This window comes from Rhinopithecus roxellana, chromosome 14 (assembly GCF_007565055.1).
Source record: "Rhinopithecus roxellana isolate Shanxi Qingling chromosome 14, ASM756505v1, whole genome shotgun sequence".
Lineage (NCBI taxonomy): Eukaryota > Metazoa > Chordata > Mammalia > Primates > Cercopithecidae > Rhinopithecus > Rhinopithecus roxellana.
In genome coordinates, this window is record NC_044562.1 from 66699932 (window position 1) to 66714992 (window position 15061).

The window sequence follows — 15061 nt, forward strand, 5'->3', positions numbered from 1 at the left end:
CTGTGCTTTTGGTCTTCCTAGTCGTAAAAGTTTATATCACAAGAAACAATCCTGTATCTTTTTCTGGTGTTTGGAAACACTGAAATTGTTCAACAAGTATCTACTCCCTGCCTACTGTATGCCAGTTAACAGGTGGCTAGATAGAAGAGAAGGAAAATGAAAGAATAAAACTCACATTTTAAAAGCACCTATACTTGTCAGACACTATTTTAGGTGATTACAGCTCATTATCAAAAACTTACACCATTTATAGGTAAGGCCCCTAAAGCCCAGAGCCAGTAAATAAAGGATCTAGAATGGAGACCCCAATCTAACTTGAAAGGTTCCGGTTGTTACCTTAATACCATGAATATAAATAAAATAAGACAAAACCCCTGCCCTCACCAGTTGAGACTTGGGAGGCATGCATGCTTCTCTTCCTTTAAACATACAGTTCCCTTTCCTAAAATATTCTCTTCTCCCCTTAGTTTTCACTTTGCAAACTCTCCTTTCCAACTGCAATTCAAATGTCACTCTTACAAGAAATTTAAGTTCCCTTAGGCAGAGCCATTGTCTCCCACTCCATACACCTCCTTCATCTCTGTGTTCACATCTGTGTTAAGAAATGTATCACACAGCAATGTGGCTCTCTGTCTACACATCTGATTTCTGCAATGGTCTCCAAGTTCATCGAGGGTAGTCAAAGTGTGTTCATCTTTGTATCTCCAGGACCCAGGCCAGTGCCACGTACAAAGCTGCCAATCAAAAAATGTCGAATAAACAAATGGATGGTGGAAATCCTCCAAATAGAAGTGTCAGTTTAAACTAGGAAAGTACATAAAGACCTATCTGGAAACGAATGTAAAGAAAGAAAAGAGGACATAGGCTAGAAGCTTAAGAAATGTCTACAACTGGCTGGGCGCAGTGGTTCATGCCTGTAATCCTTTGGGAGCCCAAGGTGGGTGGAACACCTGAGGTCAGGATTTTGAGAGCCTGGCCAACATGGCAAAACCCCATCTCTCCTTAAAAAAAAAAAAAAGAAAAAGAAAAAAAAAGATTAGCTGGACGTGGTGGTGCACCTATAATCCCAGCTACTCAGGAGGCTGAGGCAGGAGAATTGCTTGAACACGGAAGGCAAAGGTTGCAGTGAGCCAAGATCATGCCATTGTACTACAGCCTGGGCAACAGAGCGAGACTCCATCTCAAAAAAAGAAAAAAGAAGTGTCTACAACTAAGTGGAGAAAAGAGAGAAATCAATAAAAAAAAAAACAAAACACTGAATAGAAGAAACAGAACCAGGCCATGGAACTAATGAGAGGTTATTACAAAGAAAATGGAAATCAATGGTCTTAAATCACTGTAGAAAGCTCAAGGAAAATGAAAACTAAGAAAACAACCAATGAAAACAGGTAAGAAATCAGTGACAACCATGAAAAGAACAACTTTGGTAGAAAGCTGGGGTAGAAAACAAACTGCAGAATCCACATCACTAGTGAGAAATAGACATTGGGTCTAAAATGTCTGGCTACAAACAATAGGAAAAGAAACAGGAGCATGAAAGAAAAGTCTGCACAAAACAAGCATGTTATGCTTACAGAAATATGTCTATGTCCCTGACTTGAGAGTTAATACCATGAGGACACAAATCCAGCCTTAGGCACACAGAAGTGGCACTGTGCCCAAAGCAAAGTGCTAAACACAGAAATAACACATACGAGAAACAGACAATAGTAAAGATGATAAAACCAACATTTAAAATATCAACAAGGTCACAGGATGAATGGAAAGCCAAAAAGTTAAAGAAATAAAAGCAAATTTGTTTATCTCTTTTAATTATTTAATTAAAGAATGGATAAAAACCTGTGTCTCAGGTTTTCCCTGTGTCCAGACTGCCTCCCCAGTTCTGGAGGCTGGGAAGTCCAAGATTAAGGCATCAGCATCTGGTGAGGGCTTTCTTGCTATGTCATCATGTGGACAGAAGGTAGAGGTCAGAAGGCAGAAGGGCAAGAGTAAGAAAACCCAATTCTGCAAGCCCTTTTATTTATAATCCATTCAACAGGGCTCTACCCTCATGACCTAAACACCTCCCAAAAGACTCCACATCTGCCAACTCTGGTGCATTTGAGATGATGTTTCTAACATATGAATTCTGGGGATACATTCAGACCACAGCAACCTGGTAGCACACAGAATCCATTTGAATAATTTCTTATCTTTTGACCTAGTAATTCATTTTTTTTGTAGAGTAGGGCTTTATTTCCAGGAAACAGTGTGTTAGTTGGAGATGGGTATTTTTTAAAAAAACATCAAGGTAGATCTAATATGTTCAACAAAGTGGGGCGGCTCAGCCAGAGGCGAAGTAGAAAGATTCTCTAGTATTTGCTTGTCATCCTGCTGCAACCAGAAATCCACATGTGGAAATGGCGTCCAGGAGTACGGTCCTATATGAAGTTGTTCTGTCTCTGCATCGTAAATGCTAATCACTGGTCCTCCTGCTAAAGTTCGCGCAGCCCACAGCTGCTCCTCCGGACCCCGATCTTGAAAGGAGGCTCTGTAAATCTCTGCAGTCTTAATGTTGACAGCAATGCCATATATTATTGGAAAGTGGTTTTCGTTTTCTTCCCGGTCATTTAATTGTCACACATAATGTCACTAAGTGAATGTCATCTTCTTGCCTGTCAAATTCACTAAGAATTTGATGAGTGAGTTTTTGTGACAACTGTCTGTTGTCACTGAAGCCTCCAACGAGGTACACGTCCAGCCTTCCACACTGAACGTGGTCGGAAAAGGATTTTATGGAGTTCATGATCAAGGGGAATTCGGCTTTGGTGTCGGTTCCGTCACAATGTGTCAAGCAGGTGGCCCCATTACCTGTTTGCCTCAGGACCACAATGTGACAAGTAGTGGCATCATCAGAACCCAGAATGGAGATGGAGCCATTCTTCGGGGAGGTCACTGCAAGCTCTCTTTGCTGAACATACAGAAGGCCCTGGGGTCCCACTTGTTGAACAGACTGACCTCTGAGAAGTCTGGCTCTTTCCTCCAAAGGCAGGTGGGCTCGGACGCGGCAGCGTGGGCGAGGACTGCAGCAGCCGCACTTGCCTCCCCTCGACAAGCAGCGGCATCACGGAGGCGATTGCCCAGGCAGGCCCAGGGAGGCGGCACCCCCCACCCGCAGCCCCAGGCCGCCCGCGGCCCCCACCAATAGTATTTATATTAGGTAACTAAGCTACTTGAGTTCCTAAACTATATTCAATAACACACTATAACAACAACGATACTAAACAACCTCCTTCAACAACAGGAACAAACACATTTTGGGCATATACAACTCTTATTAAGTGCCCACAAGATTTTTTTTTTAAGAGAGAACTTTTGATGCTCCAGAAGTAACTCATAAAATAATACAGCAAAGGAGCATCAAATTCACAGTCTAGGAGACAGAGGGGTTCCATTCTGAAATGTCCAAAATGGTGACTTGCGTGTGAAAAGAAACAGGAGCAACACAACTGCAGCTCATATAGTAGACAAAAGGCCAAAGAAAACAAGTAATTCTAGGGCTTAACTTGTTTATATATTCATAAGACTAATTTCTTTGGGGTCAGAAAAGTTTGGGGACAGTATCTTTCAGTCATCTTTATTTTAAAGATCATTTTTGTTAAACATGGAGTCACCACGTGACCCAATAACTCCACTCCTATGCAAATACTCAAAAGAAGTGAAAACATGTGCTTATATAAAACCTTGTGCATGAATGTTCACAACAGCATAATAGCCAGAAGGTAGAAACAACCCAAATGTTCATCAACTGATGAAAGGATAACAAAACGTGGCATGTCCACACATGGAATGTTATTCTGCCACAAAAAGTACTGATATATGCTACAACATGGAAGAATCCTGAAAATATTATGCTAAGTGAAGGAACACAAACACAAAACGACAAATATTGTACAATTCTATTTATATGAAATGTCTAGAATAAGAAAATCCATAGAGATTAGTGGTTACCAGCATCTAGGAAGAAGGCAAACAGAGAGTGACTACTGCTTAATGGGCACAGGGATTCTTTTGGGGGTGAATAATGTTCTGGAATTAGATGGTGGTGAGGGTTGCACAAAATTGTAAATATACTAAAACCACAAAACTGTATACTTTAAAATTATTAAAATGGTGAATTTTATGTTATGTGAATTTTATCTCAATTTTTTTTAAATTTTAATCATTTTTTGGCATAATCTAACCACCTCTTACAAAGTCTGGATGAAAAGGTAATTTCAGTTACAAATAATAAATCATTTTGATAATGCAGGTGCCTCATTTATTAAAAAAGTTTATCTTTTTGATAAACCTCAAATATAGTCATTTAAAGTTTCAGACTGTTTTTCTTTACATTTTCCTCTTCTAGTTCTTTACACTATCAACTATAGAAAGAGCAGCTATCTTCTTTTTCTTTCTAATCCCACCTGATGCACTAGCATATCATTTTGCAGTAGCACAGGCCAAATGGAAAAATAGTAGTACTCAAGTTATGAGGAGGTGCTTTACACTTTCAAGTGTTTCAAGATACAAAAATTCTGTATATTGAAATAACTACCATAATCTGTAAATTTACTTGTCAAAAAGACTTCGAACTATGCTGAAAACTACTACAAGTGGGTCTCAAATAGAAAGTTGTGACAAACATGTATTAAACATAATGTAACAGGTAATCTCCTTCTGGAAAAAAATGAGTGAAGCTGGAGTCCAGTAAGACAGAAATGACATGATTGTCTGAACTTAAGATGAACTCCAAGGCTGGGCATGGTGGCTCATGCCTGTAATCCCAGCATTTTGGGAAGCCGAGGCAGGAGGACAGCTTGAACCTAAGGGTTCGAGACCAGCCTGGGCAATACAGCAAGACCCCATCTTAAAAATAATAATAACAAATAAAATGATCTCCCCAAAATGGGAAGGAGGTAGGTTACAGAACACTTAGTGGGATAAAAATAACTCAAGATATTCTAAAATCTATCTCTTTTCAATAAACGAATCAGTGGGTTTTTCCAACTACAAGAACAATATATCCTTCAACTGCTAGAGCTAACTGGAGAAGGGGCTGAAGGGTTAGAGTGAGGGATCTAGAGTCTAAAACAAGGAAATCGTTATCATTACTTGAAACCTCTGAAGTCCCAACAAGTTACACTGCACCCATGACTCTCCTCCAGGACCAGCTATAATAATGTCATATATAAGTTCCTCCGTTCTCTATAGTGACAAACTAATTTTTATCCTAAGAGCAAAAAAGACCTACTCATCCACATCAATGCTTCTCAAAATGTAATGCTCATACAAATCACTTGGGGATCTCGTTAAAATGCAGATTCTCATTCAGTGGGTCTTGGGCCTGAGATTCTTCCATGCTGTTAGTACATGGACCACACTTTGAGTGGCAATAATCCAAATTATCCCAAAAGGAAAACCACGCCCAACACCAAGTATGTATTAGAGAGGACAGGCAGAAAGCCCAAAGCCAATATATCCAGGCTCAACCTCCTCACTTTCAAAAGACACCATATCTTATCCCAAAGGACCTGAGACTGCAGTGCTTATAGACTAAAGATAGTGCATCATAATTTCAAGGAAAAGAAATGACTATGCACTAAGTGTGACAGTATCCAGCTCATCTTAGACAGCATTCATCCAGTGAGACTGGGTAACATGATTTGAATGTGTTCCCTCCAAAATTCAGGTGTCGCCAATGTTATGGTATTAAGAAGTGAATGGCCATGCGCAGTGGCTCACGCCTGTAATCCCAGCACTTTGGGAGGCCGAGGCAGGCGGATCACCTGAAGTCAGGAGTTTGAGATCAGCCTGGTCAAAATGGCAAAACCCTATCTCTACTAAAAATACAAAAATTAGCTGGGCATGGTGGCAGCGCCTCTAATCCCAGCTACTCAGGAGGCTGAAGCAGGAGAATTGCTTGAACCCAGGAGGTGGAGGTTGCAGTGAGCCGAAATCGCACCACTGTACTCCAGCCTGGGCAACAGAGCGAGACTCTGTTTCAAAAAAAAAAAAAAAAAAAAATGAGGCCTTTAAAAGGTGATGATATCATGAGGGCTCCTCCTTTATGAATGGGAGTTAGGCCCTTGTAAAAGAGGCTTCACACAGTGGTAGGCCCACTTGCTGTTCCGCTTTCTGCCATGTGAGGACACAGCGTTCCTTCCCTCTGGAGGATGCTGCCTTCACCAGGCAGTTGAACCTGCCAGTGCCTTGATCTTTGACTTTCCAGTCTCCAGAACTATGAGAAAACAAATGTCTATTCTTTATAAATCACCCAGTTTCAGGTATTTTGTTACAGCAGCACAAAACTGAGACCAGTAAGACACTGGGTCTGACTGTCTGCAATCTGGCTTTGTCAGTGTCCAGTAAGAAGCTGATAAGACCTTATCTCTGGTCACCAATCTTCTCAAAATCTCCCCTCTAGCTATATTTTTAAAACTTTTTGGACTTAGAGAAGGTTAGTCTCTCTTTTCCATCAAGCCTTCTCTACTCTCCACATGGTTTGCAATTTTCCATTCAGACTTCATTTCTTCCCAAAATTCCTTTCCAGAAAGCATTCCCTGGCCCTCTGTAAGCTAGCTGGGTATCCCTATTGCACACTCCCATGACACCCAGGACTTTTTCTCTATCACTGCACTTACTACTCTATTATTGCTCCACTAGACTGATTTTCTCAACCTGAGTTCCCAGGAGAATTAAGCCCCCATACACCAAGGCATCCATCACATGTAATAAATAGCGACTACATGGCCGGGCGCAGTGGCTCACACCTGTAATCCCAGCACCTTGAGAGGCCAAGGCAGGCGGATCACGAGGTCAGGAGTTCAAGACCAGCCTGAACAGCATGGTGAAACCCTGTCTCTACTAACAACAACAACAACAAAAAAATACAAAAATTAGTCAGGTGTGGTGGCACATGCCTATAATCCCAGCTACTCAGGAGGCTGAGGCAGAATTGCTTGAAGCCGGGAGGTGGAGGTTGCAGTGAGCTGAGATCGCACCACTCCACTCCAGCCTGGGTGACAAAATGAGACTGTCTCAAAAAAAAATAATAAATAATAAATTATGGCTCTACTTTCCATCTGGAATGGCACTACTTAAGTACCATCATTGGGAGAACTGAGCAAGCAGTCATTTTCTATGTTCCATGGTTTAGATGCAATCAGGACCCTATTTTATGCCTTACTGTATTCCTGAGATATAGGACTATACCTGACTCATAATAGGCACTCAGTCTAAGTCTGAAGGAGGCACTGCATAAGTGGATGAGGCCCCTTCCTTGCTGACGGCCTATATTCTAAACCAGCGGTCCGCAACTTTTTGGCACCAGGGACCGGTTTCAAAAATTATGGAAGACAATTTTTCCACAAACCAGGGGCATGGTTTTGGGATGATTCACACACATTACATTTATTGTACACTTTATTTCTATTATTATTACATTGTAATACATAATGAAATAATTATACAACTCGCCATAATGTAGAATCAGTGGGAGCCCTGAGCTTGTTTTCCTGCAACTAGACAGTTCCATCTGGGGGTGATGGGAGACAGTGACAGGTCATCAAGCATTTGATTCTCAAAAGGAGCACACAACCTAGATCCCTCATATGTGAAGTTCACAATCGGGTTAGCGCTCCTATGAGAATCTAATGCCGCTGCTGATCTAACAGGAGGTGGAGCTCAGGGAGTGATGTGAGCAATGGGGAGTGGCTGTAAACATAGACAGAATACTAGTCCATGGTCCGGTGGTTAGGAACCCCTATTCTAAACCATTTATCTCAATCACTCTCATTTTCTATGCTCCAATCTGTTAGAAACCTCCTAGGTTCCTGACTCTGAATTCACTTCCTCTTTGTAGCATTATACTCTTGAAACAACCTTTGTCACTTGCCTAAGAGCACTGACCTTTAGCTAACTTCGTACTAGTCTGTACTACTATATCCTGTACCTCTGACAATTTTTCTGGTGACACAAATGGTGCCAGTTTGGCATCTAAAAAGGACTATGTGGAAAACTACTTATCTTTTCTCTGATCGCTGCAAACACGAATTCATGCTACTCATTGCTCAAGAGAATAGCAAAAACGCCTGAAGCATAAGGGTAGAGGCCCCAGGACACTGGATGACGAAGTACATGAGAAGCAGGAACAAGCAGCAGTAAAGAGAGAGAGCCATGCCAGAAAGTTAAGATGGACAAGGTACTCCCTATTCAATTTCCTATTTCCACAAATATTACTTACACCTTAATCTTCAGGATCCATTTCTAATCTGATTGAAAAGGATCTAAAGTAAATACATATAGAATCGTTAATAAGCTGTAAGCTCAATATTCATACACATTATTAAAGAGAAAACTCTAAAAAACAAAATATAGAATCTAGTCAACTACCCAAACACCCACAGAGATAGAGACTCGTTAATATTTTCTGATTTAAAATCAAAAGACTCAAGAACTACAAGCTTGAATTATGAGATGGAGCCTAAATAGTGAGACATTTCCCAGCAGAGTTTGCAAGCCCTTTAGGGGTGAGAATAAGGCATCTGTGTCTAGCCTCACCGGGTTCCTTACTGGGGCAGGAACGAAGCCCTTCATGAAGTGTGATAATGCCTCTAGATCAGGGGTGGGTAAACTATAACTCACAGGCCAAATCCACTTGTTTTTGTCAACAAAGTTTTATTGAAACTTAGCTGTGGTTATTCATTTACATAAAGTCTGTGGCTGCTTTCCTGTTACAATGGCAGAGTTGAGTAGTTGTGACAGAACTGTATGGCCTACAGAGCTTAAAACATTTACTATCTGGCCCTTTACAGAAGAAGTTTGCCAACTCCTGTTTTAGAAAAGGTTCCTATGCTCTCAAAAATCACCACAGGGAGATCCCTTCTTATGGCCAATTGTCCCCAGTGCATTTGCTCCTAAAACCTGATCTGGCTTCCTCTGGGGCCTATTTTGAAATGTTTCTCCCTCAGCTGTGTGCTACACAGTCAGTTCACTGCCTTACTAGCCATTCCCAACTTCTTCCAGCTTTATAACTAGTTCATTCTCAGTGCTGTTCTCAAATTCTAACTTTTGATCTGGGCCATGATTTTCCTAATTAAATGTTAAGTAATTTGGTATAGATCAGAAATTTTTCACAAATATACACTACTTAAGTGAAAATGTCCATCTGAAGCCCTGCCTTTAAGAAATCTGGATTAGGATATCATATTTAAGTCAAGTTTCTCTCATACCAGAACAAAAAACAGCATCTCTGTGCCTCTTATTCTTAAATCACTACCCTTTCTCTGTCTCCTTCATGCACTCCTTCACTCACTATGGTTTGGTTTCTGCCTTCTCTACCCCCATTAAAAATGTTCTGATCAATGTCACAGATGACTCTACATTAGTCAAAGCTAACTTCTCAGAAGACCTTCTCACTGGGCATATAAGCAACAGGGCACTTTCTCCTCCTTCCAAGGCTCATCAGCTTGGTTTCTGGCACATCATTCCCTGCTGCTGTTCCTCCTTCCTTGCTGGCCACTCCTCAGCATCCTTTCCTGGATCCTCTTCTTCTGCATACCCACTAAGTTTTGGTATTCCTCAGGCTCTATCCTCAAAGGTCTTCTTTTGTTTCTCTATAAAATGTCCATTTATTCAAGTGCAATTGACGTCACCCAAATCTCTACCTCTAGCCAAGCTCTGACTTCTGAACTCTAAATCCTAATATCTAAATGTCTTCTAGCTTTATATACCTGTATATCCCCAGGCATCTCAAACTCAACATGTCTAAACAAGTTTATCATCCTACTCTAACTTCTGTCCTTGTTCCCCTTCCTAAATTCTATCTTGGCAAAGGGTGCCACCATTCCCTCAATTACCTGAGCCTAACGTAGAAGTCATCGTAGCTTCTGCCTATATCCATCACCATGTTCTAGCTTATTAAACAGTCTTAAATTCATCTCCTCCTTGTATTTCACATGGGCACTATGACTTCATCCCTCACTGGGACTCTCAATACATAATTTTCTTTTCAGTCTCCCACCAATTTTGCCCCTTTCCTTTAAGTCTTTCACACCCTACCACCACAATGATATTTAATATACAATGTGACTATGTCACCTTCCTCAAAATCATTCAGTGACTCCCCAGTGACTACATAACAACTGAACTCTCTTACACAGTTAGACCTTTCACAATATGACACCACCACCACCACCCCTGTGTCTCCATCTGCCAGCCTGGCCTCATCTCTTGCCACTTTATATCCCTAGCTTGCATTTTAAGCTCAAAAATAAAATAGTATCTGTAGTTTTCCAAATCTACCATATTTTCAGAAGTCTCCAATGCAGTACATAATACTGCCTAAATTCACAAGACAGTGATGTATATGCCCTAAATCATTACTAGTTTCTATAAGACAAAAGTCTACTAAAATTTTAATAAAAAATAATCCCAGCACTTTGGGAGGCCGAGACGGGCGGATCACGAGGTCAGGAGATCGAGACCATCCTGGCTAACACGGTGAAACCCCGTCTCTACTAAAAATACAAAAACTAGCCGGGCGAGGTGGCGGGCGCCTGTAGTCCCAGCTACTCGGGAGGCTGAGGCAGGAGAATGGCGTAAACCCGGGAGGCGGAGCTTGCAGTGAGCTGAGATCCGACCACTGCACTCCAGTCCGGGCGACAGAGCGAGACTCCCCCTCAAAAAAAAAAAAAAAAAAATGAGAATTTGAACAATAGCAGTAGCAAGCAGCAATATCACAATACTACTATTAATGATAAACTCTTTATGGTTTATAAATATTACCAAGTAAATGTCAGTACGTTTCCTTAAAATATAACTTCCTTGCCTTTCACTTACAAAAACTGTACCACTACACCATTAACTTAATACAAAATCAACAAATTTACTTGTTAACATACCCTGTACTTTAAAGCAATAATTACATGACTAAGGGTGATCTTATAGACAGACCAACCAGAATATTTTCAGGTTCCTTCTGAATTTTACTTTCAAGAGTGGGGATATATTTGTAGTAAGCAATACTGAAGCTTTTGCCATGACCAGTGTCATACGCTTTTCAGATGGCTAGCCAGGAATGCAACACATAATGCATCTAATTAGTCCAGTGTGAGAGTCATTAGCACAGTTTACCAGATACGTCCTGTTATATCCCTACTTGCAGACATTTGGTAGGATTGCACTTCTTGGTCCTCTTGTGGTTGGGTGGTGTCACGTGACTCATTCTTGCCAATGAGCTATGAGCAGAAGTGACTCCATCACTTCTGGACAGGGGCATTTTAAATGTGGCCCTCCTTGGCTCTGTTTCCTTCTGCCACAGAGAAAGGGAGCACTTCTGATGGTCTATGTTCCATCCATCCTGGGCTCTGGAGTAAAGATAATGCAAAGCAAAGCCCCTAGATGGTCTTGATGGGCAGTGAGCATGAGTAAGAAATAAACCACATAATTCCAGAGTATAACCTTGCCTATCACACAATTGTTCAGCAAGGCAGATGACTCAAAGAAACACGTACTAAAACACCAACATTTCACGTGAATATTTTGTCTTCTGTCAGTAAATGTGGTACATTCAAGAGCTATAAAAAGTTAACCTGAGTTATCATGTGTTGTGGCTAAACCATGTTCTTGGTCCTCATTTCTAAGACTAATAGTAGTAATACCTGACATCTCTCGAGCACTTAGAATGTGCCATCACTGCCATAAGTATTTTATCTACATTAACTCATTCGTTACAATAAATGTGGTTTTCACCAAAACATCTCCATGGGGTTAAGGAGAGATAAATTAGTTTTCTAGAAAATAACCCTGAAATATTAACTGGGAGTTTCCCAGCATAAATAAGCTACTCTATCCTTAAACTATACTTTCCTTATTTCAGACATTTCAACTTGAATTACAGAGATCTGAGGGCATGTTTAAAGCAGGCAAGAACCTGAAGTATTTGATCCAGAGCTGGCAGTAATGAAGAAAAAAAGATGACTGTTAAAAATAGTCTGTGTATATAGCAATCTTGGGAAAATCTGATCATGTTAGTGGATATACCTCACCTACCATACTACTCTTGATGGAGGCTCCAAAGATCTTGCCCTCCTATCACTGAGTACCTTCCAAGTCTCTTTTAGGCCTGCCATGCAGGCCAAGAAACCAAACAGTTCTAAGAAATTCTAATTCCACTGGAATTGAGAGCAATCCAAAATGATAGTGGTTATATAAGAGAATGGATTAAATATAATCTAGTATGATGGGTGCATATTTAAAGAAGAACTTGGAACACAAAACTTTAAAACAATCACTTGAAGGAAAAGTTAGTTGTCAAAGGAAACAATTTACTGTACTAAACCAATTTCATGTGACCATAAAGAGGTTTGAAACAACTCTTGAAAATCAGGGATTAAATGTGCACTTTGATTTCTACGTTTGTTTAATTTAGAACAAGAGTAGTCACTCCTATCAACCCTTCCTTTATTCTTTCAAACTCAAGTTATTTCTTTCTTTCAGTGCCAATGTCTTCCGAAATAACTATACATCTATTATTCCCTTGATGAACCCTATCTCCTTAAATCATATATAGACTTTGCTCTGCTGTAAGTTAAGTGAAATAATCCTGTCTTGAGAGAAATTTAGATTTGCTAACAAAGTACTTGACTGATGTATTACCACTCTATCCTCTCAGTACCCTGCAGGTGCTGCACAAATACATGTGGGAGAAATAAATGAGTCCCTAGTATTATTAGGTTTCCAACAGGTATCAATGTATCAAGTAGATTCCTGCCTGTCTTACTATATATATATATATATATATATATATATATATTTTTTTTTTTTTTTTTTTTTTTTTTTTTTTGAGATGGAGTCTCGCTCTCTCGCCCAGGCTGGAGTGCAGTGGCCGGATCTCAGCTCACTGCAAGCTCCGCCTCCCAGGTTCACGCTATTCTCCTGCCTCAGCCTCCGGAGTAGCTGGGACTACAGGCGCCCACCACCTCGCCCGGCTAGTTTTTTTGTATTTTTTAGTAGAGACGGGGTTTCACCGTGTTAGCCAGGATGGTCTCGATCTCCTGACCTCGTGATCCACCTGTCTCGGCCTCCCACCGCCCTTCTCGGCCTCCCATATATTTTTAACAAAGTTCCAATGAGTAAAAGATTCATTTGAAATCCACCTCTTTTGCTAGTTAGGTTCCGTATCACGTTGTTTTGCCGATTGAGTGTAATTTTGATATGCTCTGTCAGCCTCTTTCACTCTTATTTTCTCTGAGCCAATCACTATGGCTGCATCAACTAAGACACCATAGCTGAATTCTGTGCTCCCAGGACTCCTTTGGTACAACCAAAAAAAGACTCAGAATTCTGGTTCTCAAGGCTGGTCCTCTGTTTTGGTTCTTGCTCCCAATATGACTCTAGTCAATTCTCCTAGCTTGAGGATCAAATCCCATCCTTGACTCCTAGCCCAGTGGCTGCTTCTACCACTCTGCTTATAAGAAAACAGTCCCACATTTCTGAACTTAGCACCCTGTCCCAAAGCCCCAGTAGGACCCACTTCCTCCTATATGACAACTGCCTACCTGCCTTTTGAATACCTGTGCATCCAAGTACTATGAATTTGGGATCTGCAGGAATGGCATCTGGGTCTGTAACCCCTTTGACTCTTTGCCTTGAACAGCAAGCTGCAACTCTGATTTGACTTTTATTGTTGGGTCAGCTCTACTGTCTAGGGCAGGTATCCGTTAAGGTTCTCCCTCATTCTCAACACCTGTCTCCATAATGTCCTATCATACCTCTCCAGTCCTAAGATACAACTACTAGAATTCTAATTAATATTTTCTGAATTGTTTATTTTCTGAGACTAACACTAAGCTTTTGGTTATGTCAACTGATAAAGTCATCTTCTTGACGGCAATTTAAGATATTACCTATTACCTAATGCTAAAGCATATATTGTTATTTTCTAAATGTGTGTTAATTTTTATGACGCCTGACAATATCTGTCTACAGATCAAATAACTCTCTCCTTGATATCTCTGGAATAACAAATAACAATGTGATCATGAAGCCAGGAGATGTAAATCTGAATTCCACTCTGTTACTCCTTAGTTATATGTTCCCTAAATAAGATGTTTAAACTAAGCCCCAGTTTTCTCATTCATAAAATTGGGATAGAAGTAACAACATACAAAAGAATAGTACAGAGGCACTAAATATAGCACCTGGTTGGCACACAGTAAGCACCAATAAGTTAGCAGTTGTTATTAGTACCCACAGGGTTTAAACATGCATATTTGTAATTTACTGTATTGGGGTATTAAGAGAAGGAAAGTAATAGAATAAACTCATTACAGTTAACCAAAAGATGAAAGACAAGTATGGGCTATGGTTATGGGAGGTGAACTTGATGAAAAAAAGGAAAGAGAATGGAAGAAGCAGGGCGAAGATCAAATAAATGGCAAACAAGAGTTTACCGAGCAGGCAGCAATGCTCCAAGAGTCTCTGTAAAAGGGTGCCATGGTCCCCCTTTCAGTCTCCCTTGAGGGCAGTATCCTGAGAGGAGTTAGGAGCCCCCTGCTTCTTCCAGTGTCTGGGAGAGTTAGTAGAGAGGCTGCCATACTCAGCCAATAGTATAGCAGGAAGAGAAAGCTTTGATCCATACATGTCTCCCTGAAACCTGAAATTTTCATAATCCCCTCTTGCCAAATCATTCTCACCTTGAAATAAAACAAATCCTCTCTCTTTCTCTATTCCCATCCTTTAAACCTTAACTCTAATGTAACTTCTATGAAATCTTCCCCAATTCTTTCAAATAGAGTTTGTTTCTCCCATAACAATGTGGTATTTCTGTTTCCATCCTGCAAACCGTACCATAATTGTTTCCATTCTCTTCCCAACCAGCCTATGAACTCCTTAAGGGCAAAGCCTGTGACGTATTCTACTTTGTATCTCTAGGATCTAGCACAGGGCAGGATGAATGGCAGATGAGAAGCCACTGGGTACCTTGAACTGCTCCAGGCAGAATTGTCAGGATCAATGCTTCCTAACCATTTGGGGACAT

At 40.7% G+C, this 15061-nt stretch overlaps 1 protein-coding gene and 1 pseudogene across 5 annotated transcripts in view; both read right to left on the reverse strand.

Moving 5' to 3' along the window:
* LOC104655173 (DIS3-like exonuclease 2) overlaps positions 1–15061 on the reverse strand; it is a 324355-nt gene that overhangs the window by 282433 nt on the left and 26861 nt on the right. The window lies entirely within an intron of this gene.
* Positions 2101–3104, reverse strand: LOC104655183 (annotated as a pseudogene). Its single transcript, XR_004053183.1, has one exon. The product of XR_004053183.1 is annotated as a protein N-terminal asparagine amidohydrolase pseudogene (transcript).